This window comes from Chiloscyllium plagiosum, unplaced genomic scaffold (assembly GCF_037043375.1).
Source record: "Chiloscyllium plagiosum isolate Xiang-an unplaced genomic scaffold, Cpla_swu_hap1 HiC_scaffold_22, whole genome shotgun sequence".
NCBI classification, from domain to species: Eukaryota; Metazoa; Chordata; class Chondrichthyes; order Orectolobiformes; family Hemiscylliidae; genus Chiloscyllium; species Chiloscyllium plagiosum.
The window spans coordinates 9,139,131-9,151,768 of record NW_028270160.1 but is presented as its reverse complement, the minus strand read 5'-3'; the positions used below and the strand labels follow the sequence as shown (position 1 = coordinate 9,151,768).

At 44.0% G+C, this 12,638-nt stretch overlaps 1 protein-coding gene across 2 annotated transcripts in view; it reads left to right on the top strand.

Annotated features, from left to right (window-relative positions):
* The window catches only part of hpse2 (heparanase 2), a 305,905-nt gene that overhangs the window by 278,386 nt on the left and 14,881 nt on the right, over positions 1-12,638 (top strand). The window lies entirely within an intron of this gene.

Genomic DNA, 12,638 nt, shown 5'->3' with positions numbered 1-12,638 from the left:
CTTCGGTCCAACTCGTCCATACTGACCAGTTATCCTAAATTAATCTAGCCCCATTTGTCAGCACTTGGCCCATATCCCTCTAAACGCTTCCTATTCATATACCCATCCGGATGCCTTTTAAATGTTGTAATTGTACCAGTCTCCACCACTTCCTCTGACAGTTCATTCCATACATGTACCACCCTCTGCGTGGAAAAGTTGCCCCTTAGCTCCCTTTAATGTCTTTCCCCTCTCACCCTAAACCTACGCCCTCTAGTTCTTGACTTCCCCACCCCAGGGGAAAAAGACCTTGTCTATTTATCCTATCCATGCCCGTCATGATTTTATAAACCTCTATAAGGTCACTCTTCAGCCTCCGAAACTCCAGGGAAAACAGCCCCAGCCTATTCAGCCTCTCCCTATAACTCAAACCCTCTAACCCTGGCAATATCCTTGTAAATCTTTTCTGAATCTTTTCAAGTTTCATAACATCTTTCCGATAGAGTTGGAAACATCTGACCGCTGAGCGAACTGTAGATCCCGATTTCATTAAAAGGGCAATGATAGGCCAAATGGCTTTTGCAATCTCAGACGTTCGGTTACAATTCAAATAACTCAGGTAGTGTATTTAATTGCAGTGAGCTGTTACCCTAACTGAGGAATTCAGGAACTAGTATAGGTGACTGAATATCTGACTGGGAAGATATGGGACAGAGAATGAGTGGGGGTGGACCAGTCTATGGATGCTAATATGTCAATACAGAGGTTCCCCTGTAGGTTAGGTATTAGGAATTGGCACATGCACGCATTGTGTGAGAGAGAAGGACTTTGTTTTTAAGTGAAAACACAGGTCTTTGGTGTACTGAACGTACAAAATGTATTAATGGAGCAGCTACCTCCATCCAATGGAATGCAATTCTACAGTTCTACTCTATGAAGTCCCCCTGGAGGCCAGACCAGAAACTGCACCATTAAACGACATTTTGAAGCTGTGATGTTCGTGGGAAGATATAATTTCAGATGGCTGACTGTTTCCAAGAAAACAGAGATTTGGCCTCTTATTCTCGAAGGGAGGGGAACGGGCTGTGGGTGAGGGGGTTGGTGCGGTTGGGATTTAACAAGTTTAATTGTTTCCTCTTGGCTCAGGCCAGACAAAAGCCATTCTTCAGCTCCTTGCCAGGAAACACTGACAACAACAAACGCTGAGCAGAAGCGCAGCATCACACGAGCAGACCAGACCGAAGGTTCTGGGAAAACCTCTTTTAGTGCTTGTCCAGATAATTTCTCCACAGCTTCCATTGCCTGACTCTGGGAATTGTGTCCTAGTGGGGGGAGCACACAAGGGCAATGTTTTTCTCTCTCCAACGGTTTCTGTCGCTCTGTCACAAGAGTTAAGTGAGTAAATGTTCCTCCACATTTAAAATATACTCACGTTCTATAATTTAATGCTTCAGAAATGCAGCCATGATTTGGAGACGCCGGTGTTGGACTGGGGGGACAAAGTTAAAAATCACACAACACCAAGTTATAGTCCAACAGGTTTATTTGGAAGCACTAGCTTTCGGACCGCTGCTCCTTCATCAGGTGGTTGTGGAGAATGAGATTGTAAGACACAGAATTTATAGCAAAAGTTTACAGTTAAGTGAAAGATGAGAGACTTAACAAACAATCTAGGTCTTTTTCAATATATAATTTCAGTTACATCACACTATAAACATTTGCTATAAATTCTGTGTCTTACGATCTTACACTCCACAACCACCTGATGAAGGAGCAGCGCTCCGAAAGCTAGCGCTTCCAAAGAAACCTGTTGGACTATAACCTGGTGTTGTGTGATTTTTAACTTTGCACAAATGCAGCGGCTGCCAAACCAAAAGGGCAACTCATTTTGCTGCAGCTCTTCGACCTGCATTTTCCATGTAGACCTCGATTGAATAGGAAGACCCACAATGACATGATCAACACCACGATGTGGAAGTGCTGGTGTTGGATTGGGGTGGACAAGGTCAGAAGTCACATGACACCAGGTTATAGCCCAACAGCTTTATTTAGAATCACAAGCTTTCGGAGCGCTGCTCCTTCATCAGGTGAAGTGACTTTAACTGATGAAGGAGCAGCGCTTTGAAAGCTTGGGATTTTAAATAAACCTGTTGGGCTATAACCTGGTGACGTGTGCCTTCTGACTACAATCCATACCAAATCACTCACAGCCAGTGAAGTACAATCATTGTTGTTATCTAAGAAATGCAGCAGTGACATTACACCTAAGCAGCTCCTATGAATAACAATGAGCAGGTCAATGGTATTGATTGAAGGTGAAATGTTGACCAAACCTCAACGTCCTTGGACTCTGTCTCCAGTTAGAGCTTCATGCCCAGAAAGAGACGGAATCGCAAGAATCCGAGCCAGCAGTCAAAACTGTGCAGTTCAGGAGAAAGAATTGAGAGAAGATATCTACCTCAGAAAGTGTTATTTTTTTTGTTGAAGTTTTGTGCCAGACTGTGAGGCAGCTGCGTTAAGGAGAGCTGGATCTGGTCGGTGAGTTTGGAGAGTGAGTTAGAGCCTCAGGGGTCTTTGTGCTTTTCGCTGCCAAAAACCCAGCAGGACCACGCTGCTCAGAACCTGACAGATTGATTAAAAGTATGTTTTCCACGCTCACCAGATAATTTCCTCCCACAGATCCAAAACCCTTTGAAGAGGCCAGTCTGAACTTCAGAGCAGACCCCGGGTGCGGTGTTCCAATGGGAGATGCAAAGTTTAATCTAAGAACATAAGAACTAGGAGCAGGAGTAGGCCGTTCAGCCCTTCAAGCCTGCTCTGCCATTCAATAGGATCATGGCTGATCTCTTTGTGGTCTCAGCTCCACTTACCCGCCCTCTTACCGTATCCCTTCATTCCTTTACTGTTCAAAAATTTATCTATCTTAGCTTTAAACACATTTACTGAGGAAGTCTCAACCACTTCCCTGGACAGGGAATTCCACAGATTCACAACCCTCTGGATGGAGAAGTTCCTTCTCAATTCAGTCCTAAATCTGCTCCCCCTAATCTTGAGGCAATACCCTCTTGTCCTAGCTTCACCCGCCAGTGGAAACATCCTCTCTACTTCTATTTTATCTGTTCCCTTCATAATTTTATATGTTTCTATAAGATCCCTCCTCATTCTTCTAAATTCCAATGAAAATAATCCCAGTCTACTCAGTTTCTCCTCATAAACCAATCGCCTCAACTCCTAAATCTGTTAACTTTGAAACACTTTCCCATTTGGCTTTCCCACCACACGTCCTCTCCCAGCAACATGGGCAGAAGATCTGTTGAAGCCAGAACATTAAATGTTTTCAAGAAGGAGTTAGATAGAGTTGAAGGAATCAAAGGCTATGGGGGGATAAAGCCGAAACAAGGGATTAAATCCATTAATGTGAAGCTGGAAAAACACAGCAGATTAGACTGATTCGGCTCGAAATGCTGACTTTCCTGCTTCTTGGATGCTGTCTGACCTGCTGTGATTTTCCAGCTTCACAGCTATTGACTCTAGCTTCCAGCATCTGCAGTCCTCACTGTCTCCAACAAGGGACTGAATAGGATCAGCCATAAACAGGCTTGAAGGGCCGAATGGCCTACCCCTGTTCCTATTTTCTATGTTTCTGTGTTGCCCTTGTCTGCTGTCAAATGCAACAAAATCTCACCAGGCCCTCAACTTATGAACCTTACTGACAGAGACAGACAAGGAGAGAGTTAGGTTGTGGGGAAGACAGGATGAGGGAATCATAGAAAGGATCTGTGTGTGTGTGTGAGTGAGACAAGACAGACATGTCGACATAAAGGCCTGAATATCACTAGGCCCTCATCAGGCTGGAATGTGGTGGTGGTTGGTAAAATGGTGATGGATGGGGATATGAGGAGAGTTTCCATTCCTATTCTATAGAAATCTAATAGCTTAAAGGATGTGGACTCCAAGCCCCCTCTGATGAGTGAGGGAGTGATGCATGGAAAGATCAAGAGAGAAGCAGAGAGGTATATGTAAAATTGTGAATACTTCACACTATAGAAGATAAATATATTTTAAAAAATTAATTTCTTCTGTCTGAGGTTAACAACAGTTCATGACAGTTGCCAAGTCAAATTTGCAATTAGAATTTAAAAGTACCTACAATTCGCAAATCCTTTTTACCAACAGCCACTGAACTCTAATCAACCCTTGAGTTGTGTTTATTTACAATATGTCCAGTAGAAAACACATAGTGCGCTACTCAACCCTGATAAAATCGCATGCCATTCAAATTCAGCAAAGCCATGTGAGATCTACTATTTGTATGAGAAGAATTAACAACAGGAATGTGCGTGATCCAAACTAGCTCACAAATGTTCTTATTTTACTCCATTCCCAGTGAACAGACAGCACTTTGTGTGTTGAAGCATCTGACGGGAGTGAAGTGGTCCTATCCCCCATGACACCAGTGCCCACTGCTGAGCTTATATTGCATGAACTTTAAACCATCAGGAAAGAAAATCTGAGCATTTTACAGCACAGGAGGCCATCTAACCCATCATGTACATCTTGGCTCCAAAGGAGCTACCTAGCTGGTCACATACTCCAGCCTTGTCATTGTGTTTCTTTTGAGGGCAGTGATGTTCCCGATTTCCTGTCTTTTTCCTGAGTTTCTGTGGATCTTCCACAATGGAGATTGTAGAGCATTCCTTTTGGACATTCCAGCCCACAGACCTGTCAGTGTGGTACTTCAGAGCCCTGTCTACCCTCTCAGGTGGTTGTGAATTCCTGCTGGCCACTTTTTAACTCTCCCCATCTCAACATTTACCCCTCAATCAACATCCTGAAAGCAGATTATCTGTTCATGTGTCTCGGAAGCTACTCGTGGGGCCTTGTTGAATCCAAACTGAAAGCTTTGGATAGGTTTTGCTTTGTATAAAGGGAGAACTGTAAAAAAAACCCAGCAAGACAGAAGCAGAACAATGCAATGAAGGGCTGGGCAGAAGTGGAGGAATGAGCTTCCTTATTCTTGCTATTGGAACTACAATGTTGTAGCCATTACAGGAACTTGATGAAGTGAACGCAGGAGGAGCAGCTCAAAGTTCCAGGATGTAGATGTTTCAGATGAGACAGAGAGGGATGTAAAAGTGTTGAGGAAGGTGTGTTGGTGATTAAGGAGAATGTCATAGCTGCACTAAGAGATGACATTGTGAAGGGTTCATCCAGTAAGGCCATCTGGGTAGAACTTAGGAATTAGAAAGATACAATCACTACGATAAGGTTACACAGGGAGTTCTATAACACAATGGCTGCGTCCTTGTGCAACCCTGCATTCTAGAAAAATTGCGCTTTAGAAACAGCGCTTAAAGTGTTGGCAATGTAATTGTGTTACAGCCCACACATTTTAAAAGTTTGTGCTTTAGAAACAGTGTCCTGAATTTGTCAATTGCGTTACAGTGAATTAGCGTTAATGAACAGCACGTTATAGCAGAACAACCTGTCCTGTAGCCTCTCAATAGTTATGGGAGATAGAGGAACAGGAATGTGCGTAGATCATTGAAAGTTTAAAAATAACAGGGTTGTTGTAGTGGGTGACTTTAACTGCCCCAGTATTGACTGGAACTCCCTTAGGGCCAGGGGCTTAAATGGGGCAGAATTTGTTAGGTGCATCAAGGAGGGTTTCTTGAAACAGCATATAGATAGTTCAACTAGGGAATGGCCATGCTAAACCTTGTATTGGGGAATGAGCCTGGCCAGGTGATCGAAGTTTCAGTGGGGGAGCATTTTGGGAGCAGTGACCATAATGCTGTAAATTTCAAGTTATTTATGGATAAAGACAAGAGTGATTCTTGGGTAAAAGTGTTAAAATGGGGGAAGGCTAATTACAACAACATTAGATATGACGTGGAAAAATTAGGAGGTGTTTGTTTGAAGGTGAATCCGCATCTGACATGTTGGAATCCATCTCAGCCTCAACTCCATTTTCCTGTCTGCTCTTAGCCCTTTAATCTGTTACTAATTAAAGATCTGTCTGTCTCCTCCTTCAGTTTATCCTGGGCGAGTGAATTCCACAGATTCACAGTTGCTTGAGAGAAGTAATTCCTCTTCATCTCAGCTTTCAATCTGCCACCATTTTTCCTAAAACTATGACCTCTCGTTCTAGGTTGTCCCACAAGAGGGGACATCCTTTTAGATTAGATTAGATTAGATTACAGTGTGGAAACAGGCCCTTCGGCCTAACAAGTCCACACCGACCCGCCGAAGCGAAACCCACCCATACCCCTACATTTACCCCTTACCTAACACTATGGGCAATTTAGTATGGCCAATTCACCTGACCTGCACATCTTTGGACTGTGGGAGGAAACCGGAGCACCCGGAGGAAACCCACGCAGACACGGGGAGAACGTGCAAACTCCACACAGTCAGTCGCCTGAGGCGGGAATTGAACCCGGATCTCTGGCGCTGTGAGGCAGCAGTGCTAACCACTGTGCCACCGTGCCTCTCTACATCGACAATGTCAATCCCCTTTAGCATCCTGTATACATCAATTAGATCTCCTTCTAAACCCGAGTGAGTAAAGGCCTAGACTGTCTCCTCATAAGACAAACCCCTCATCCCTGGAGTTAATCTAGTGAACCTTCTCTGAACTGCCTCCAATTCAAATACATCCTTCCGCAAGTAAGGGACCTGCATAACCTTCTCCACTTCTCATCATGAGCTGTACAGTTCTCCCTCATCGATGTAGCTTCCCTTCAAATATATGTTTTCCTTCACTTTAACATCTCCCTGTGGTAGTACAGTGGTCACTCTCTGAGCTAGGCTTTTGGTCACCTGGTTTGTGCTGACAGACCATCACCTGATCCACTAACTCTGTTGCTGACCTCCTCTGGATCCGAGTATCTGAAGCTGATCAGACGCTGAGACACCTCCTTTCCCTCCAATGCGAACGGCCAGGCCATTTGACCTGGTTTCTGACCAGACTGAGTCCTCTGTAGCTTTGGATATTTGTTTTAGGAAGCAATACATCAGGACAAATTATTTCACATCATCTTGAGAGGCTTAAACAAATCTCAGTTCCAACTGTGAATGAAGTTGAGTTTAAATAATTCGGCAGATTGTTATCCATGATAAATAACAAAGAATAATGTTGTCTTTCTAACAGCTGCATTCACTTAACTTCAAGTATTGAGAGTTTTGTGTCTAAATCCATTGACATTAGCTATAAACTTACAAACTGTCTGCAGAACCTCAATGGAACAAAGTCTGTCTCTCTCTCTCTCTCAGTCTCTCTCAGTCACACACACTCACGTGCGCGCACACACACACAAAACACACACACACAAAACACACACACACACACATACACTCACTCCTCGTGCCTCTTTGTACCAAAATCTCTTCAGCATGGACAAGTTGGACTGTCGGGTCTGTTTCCTGTGACTTCATGACTCTCTATTTCAGTAGCCCTTAACATTCATCCCTTTCTGATACATATCCAATTCTCATTTGCAACCTCCTATGGAATCCACCTCTGCCACTCTCCCTGGCAGCGCAGTCCAAATCCCAACAACCCTCTGAGTAAAGACGTTTCTCCTGATCTCACTCCTCGCTCTCTTGCTGACAGTCTTGAAATTGTGACCCGAAGTTACTGCCGTACCAACCAGTGGAAACACAATATTGCTCTTTACCCTGTCAAAATTGTTCATAATTTTGAACACTTCAGTGAGATCGCCTCTTAATCTCCTCTGTTCCAAGGAGAACAAGCCAAATTTCTCCAATCTTTCCTTGTATCTGAAAACCAATAGGAGAAAGTGAGGACTGCAGATGCAGCCTGGAGATCAGAGTTGAGAGTGGGGTGCTGGAAAAGCACAGCCGAACAGGGAGCATCTTATTTTGGGCAACTTATTTAAGGAAGGATGTTAAAGCCCTGGAGAAAATTCAAAGGAGATTTACCAGAATAATACCAGGAATGAGGGATTTTAGAGACAAGGGGTCAAGCAGCATCCGAGGAGCAGGAGAATCGACGTTTCAGACATAAGCCCTTCATCAGGAAGCCTTCCTGCTCCTGCTCCTTGGATGTTGCCTGACCCGCTGTGCCTTTTCCAGCACCTGGCTCTGACTCTTCAGCATCTGCAGTCCTCAATATCTCCATGGATTCTATAAGCCTTCTTAACAACTCTTCAACTTGCCTGGCCATTGTCAGAGAACCATGCATGTGAACCCTGAGGTCACTGTCCTCCTGCTTTTCCCTCGAAGTTGTGGCGAGATTTGTGGTGGAATCAGACAAGAAGTCCAGCGAAGAAAAGCAAATTACTGCGGATGCTGAAATCTGAAACCAAAAGAGAAAATGCTGGAAAATTTCAGCAGGTCTGGCAGCATCTGTAAGGAGAGAAAAGAGCTGACGTTTCGAGTCTAACTGACCGTTTGACAAAGAAATCCAGCAAAACCCGTCTCGATGCTGCGGAGCATCTTGCTGCATCTTTCATGCTTTTCCCAAGTGGAGAGGCCAGTTTCTCGCTAGGCAGTGGTCAGTCGTTAGCTGAGGGGGTTATAGCATAAAGAAAACCTCATTTACACCATGACGCACCTCATCAATATACAGCTTCTTGTTTTACCAAAGACACTGAAAACTTGGCATGGATGCCAGCCTGGGTTCCTGCTAAATTCACCTCACTGTTGGTGCTGATGGACCCCCATGTGCAAACCCAGCATCTCCATGGGCACTGGCCTCGTGCCACCAGGTCCAGACATTGACATATGCCAGCATCTGTGAATCCTCCTGGCGCATTTCCGACCCACTTACAGGGCACTCTGCCTTTCAATGCTGCAACTCAAGCTGTGGTGAGGAACTCCCATTGTAACGTTGCAGCAAGGACACTGTGTGCTGAGGAAGGAAGAAGGAATAAAATGCCTTCAGAGACAGCGAAAGGACAGATCCTCAATCTGTGAATGAAAGAGAGCATTAGTGTGCGAAAAAACTTGTGTTCCAGCAAACAGCAGAGTTAAAAAGGAATTGAATAGGAGAGAAAGAAAGCAATTCATCACATTGTATGGACTAGACTGGTGCTATTGAACAGTGTTCCCCTGTTTTTTTTTCTTCTGTAATATCCTTGTCATGCCTGTCTTTGTGTGTCTGTTTATGAAGAGGGACAGGGGATTTAAAAAGGGGTCAAGTTGAAGTGGTAGAGTTATATGTCATCAATTCCTATTTCCTAATTGCCATTGTTTAGGCACAATGTGTTCATTATAAATAGTTATTCTCAGGGTGGGATAATTCCAAAATCCAATTCTGTAAAGGATTTCTCGATAATGAATCTTCATAAACGCAGCTTCTGTAAAGTTGACTTGCAGACTTCAACTAAAACTTTTTGTGCATTGCGAAATATTTCAAAGCACTTTCTGCTAATGTGTAACTGTAAACTAATGTCAGAAGGATGTTCAGGGAATTCCACCTGGGTGACCATCTTTCCTTTAACTGAAGATCAGCAGGGAATCTATCCACACAATTAATCCGAGCTTTATGATACTGCACACCTCTGATTTTCTTCACCATCTTTCTATCTGGCAATGCCTCAGATTTAAGATTCTCATTTTGATATTCAAATCCTCCCCTGGCCTTGCCCATCTCTGTAATCTACCCCACAAGAGATCTCTTAGATTTCTAACCATGGGCTATTTAGTATCACCCCCATACGTCACCATCCCAACCCCTCAATCCCGTTCTGTATTCATCATCCCACAACTTCAGCTGTTTGGTGCCCAAATTCAGGAATTCCCTCTTGCCATCTTCCTTCTTCCTCCTTTAAGTTGCTTTTGTAACCTTCCCTTTTTGAATCAAATGTTTGCCTCTCCTAATGTTCCCTAGTGTGGTCCAGTTCCCCCATTTGCAGAGAAGGCCTCAGGATGTTGTCCAATTTGAAAGGCATTTCTGAATGCAAGTTATTGTTGATCCTTCCATTCGCAACCGCCCCCCCCCCCCCTCCCACCCCCCCCCCCCCCCCCCCGCCCGCCACCCCTTGCCATCCTTACCCCCTCCAAATCCTGGAGGCAGCTAATGGAGCTTGAGATTAAGCAGTTCACCAGCTCTCATCCTGGCTGCCAGTCTTGCCCTCAAGATAGTCGGAGGGTACAGGTGGTGGCACAATTGCAATGGTTGAGGATGACAGCTCACTGTCACTTTTGCAAGGGCCCTGAGGGATGGGCAACAAATATTGGCCTAGCCAGTGATGCATATGTCCCACGAATAGATAAAAAATATTGTCGGAACCTTAATTGACTGCCATCCCTATTCATTTATATCTAACGGACTGCAATACAAGGATGCAGAATTTATCCTGCAGTTCTACATTAGACCCCACTCAGAGTGCTTTGCACAGATCTAGGCACCACACCTTAGGAAGGATAGATTGCCCTTGGAGGGAGTATGACACAGGTTTACAAGAATGATAGGAGAAAGTGAGGACTGCAAATGCTGGAGACCAGAGTCGAGAGTGTGGTGCTGGAAAAGCACAGCAGATCGGGCAGTATCCGAGGAGCAGGAGAATTGATGTTTCGGGCAGAAGCCCTTCATCAGGAATGATGCAAGAGTGATACCTGGATTTCAGGAAAGGAGAAATTATATGAATTAGGCCTGTCTTCCCGAGAATGTAGGGGTAATCTGGGCAAGGTCTTCAAGATATTGAAAGGAAAAGATGGTCGATAAAGATAAACTATTTCGACTAGTTGGGGATTCTAGAATGAGGGGGCATAGTCTGAGAACTGGGCAGACTGTGCAGGAGAGATTTTAGGAAGCACTTCTATATAGAAAGGGTGGGAGAGGTTTGGAACTCCCTTTCACAAATGACAGTGGATATTAGAATCATTGTTGGTTTTAAGTCTGAGATTTTTTGTTAAACAAAGATATTAAGGGAAATGGACCGAAGGCAGGTATATGGAGTTATGACAAAGTGATTGATTGCCAGAACAGGCGCAAGGGACAGATGGCCTACTCCTGTTCCAATGCTCCAAACATGCTTCAGTCTGTTATAAGATGTGTAAGCATTAGTTGAGGACATGGTCTGGTTCACTGTGATACCCTCAACAGTAAATAGCTGACTTGCATTATCCAAACTGGAAGAAGAAAGGCATGCCTTGTCTCAGTTCTCCCATAGAATCACAGCAAACACAAACTAACATGCCTGAACTAAGATGGGAGGAAATCTGTCATTTGATAATGTTCAAAGATAATTCCTAAAGGCCTTTGAGGAGTCTCTGTGCTGAGATATAGCCTACACATCAACAGGGGGGTAACACATTAATAATCAGTCATTGCCTTTAATTCTGGTAACCACATTATTGTGGGATGTTGAGGGTGGAAAGGCCCACATGTTGAAACGAACTGTTTGTTGTGGGTAATATATGGTCTCACCCATTTGGAACTCATTGATCATGCTTTTAAACCCTGTCCTTGTCCAATATTCACATGGCACTCACACAACAATGTTCACAGAGGTTACACTATCTCTGTTCAGTCCATTGAGCAGTGCAGACTCTTCTACCAGCGATCTTACACAAGTGCTGTAAAATGGGATTAGAATAGTTCCCATTCTATTGGTTGATTTTGACCAGTGTGAATGTGATGGGCCAAAGGGCCTTTTTCTCTGCTGGAGACCCCATTTACTTCAGTGATAACTTCACTCTGCCCCCAACCCTGATCTATCACTATATCCTTTTATTAAATCTAGACAATAAAGTTAGTATTTGTAATGATGACCATGACAACCACTATTGATTGAACAAAATTTATCGGGTTCATTCATGTCCTTTAGGGAGGGAAATCTGCCATACCAACCCGGGCTGGCCTACACATAACTCCAGGCCCACAGCACTGTGGTTGTCTCTCAAATGCCCTCTGAATTGGCATGGGATGGGCATGTTGTTCACTTCCCATGTGGGAATAAAAAGAAAATGAAACATCTAATTTCTCTGACCAATAAATTTAATTTGTTAGCTAGGGCCTCACTGGCTAGGCCTACACTAATTGCCTGCTCTTAAACGAGCTTCTAATTCCGGGCTTTTATTGAATTCAAATTTCACTGGTTAGGATTTGAGCCAATTCCCTCAGAAAATCTCTGGGTCATATGGATTACTAAGTCAGTGACATTACCACCATACCATCCCTACCCTCCTCCCTGCACTTTCCCTTAGCAATCCTTTGTGGGGACTGGAAAATTTGGTTTCTGTCACACTTTACACTTAAGGAGGAAACCAATCAGCAGAATTAATCGTGCCATCTTTGACCTTCTGATCTTTGATGAGTTTAGATCCCTCTCAGGCATTCTTCGCTCCAATGAGAAGATGCTGAATTTCCTGCTTCTGTGGCAGAGTAATGGAATGCGTAGACAACGTTTCATCTTTTCTCCAACTCTGGGACATTAACATGGAAACCTTGGCAGGCAGCCCTTTGGTTGAAATTACTTCATGGAGATGGGTTAGAGATCAAAACATGAGATATTGAACATGATGTGGAAGTGCCGGAATTGGAATGGGGTGGGCAAAGTCAGAAGTCACATGACGCCAGGTTATAGTCCAACAGGTTTGTTTGAAATCACAAGCTTTCAGAGCGCTGCTCTTTCATCAGGTGAAGTGACTTTAACTGACGAAGGAGCAACGCTCCAAAAGCTTGTGAT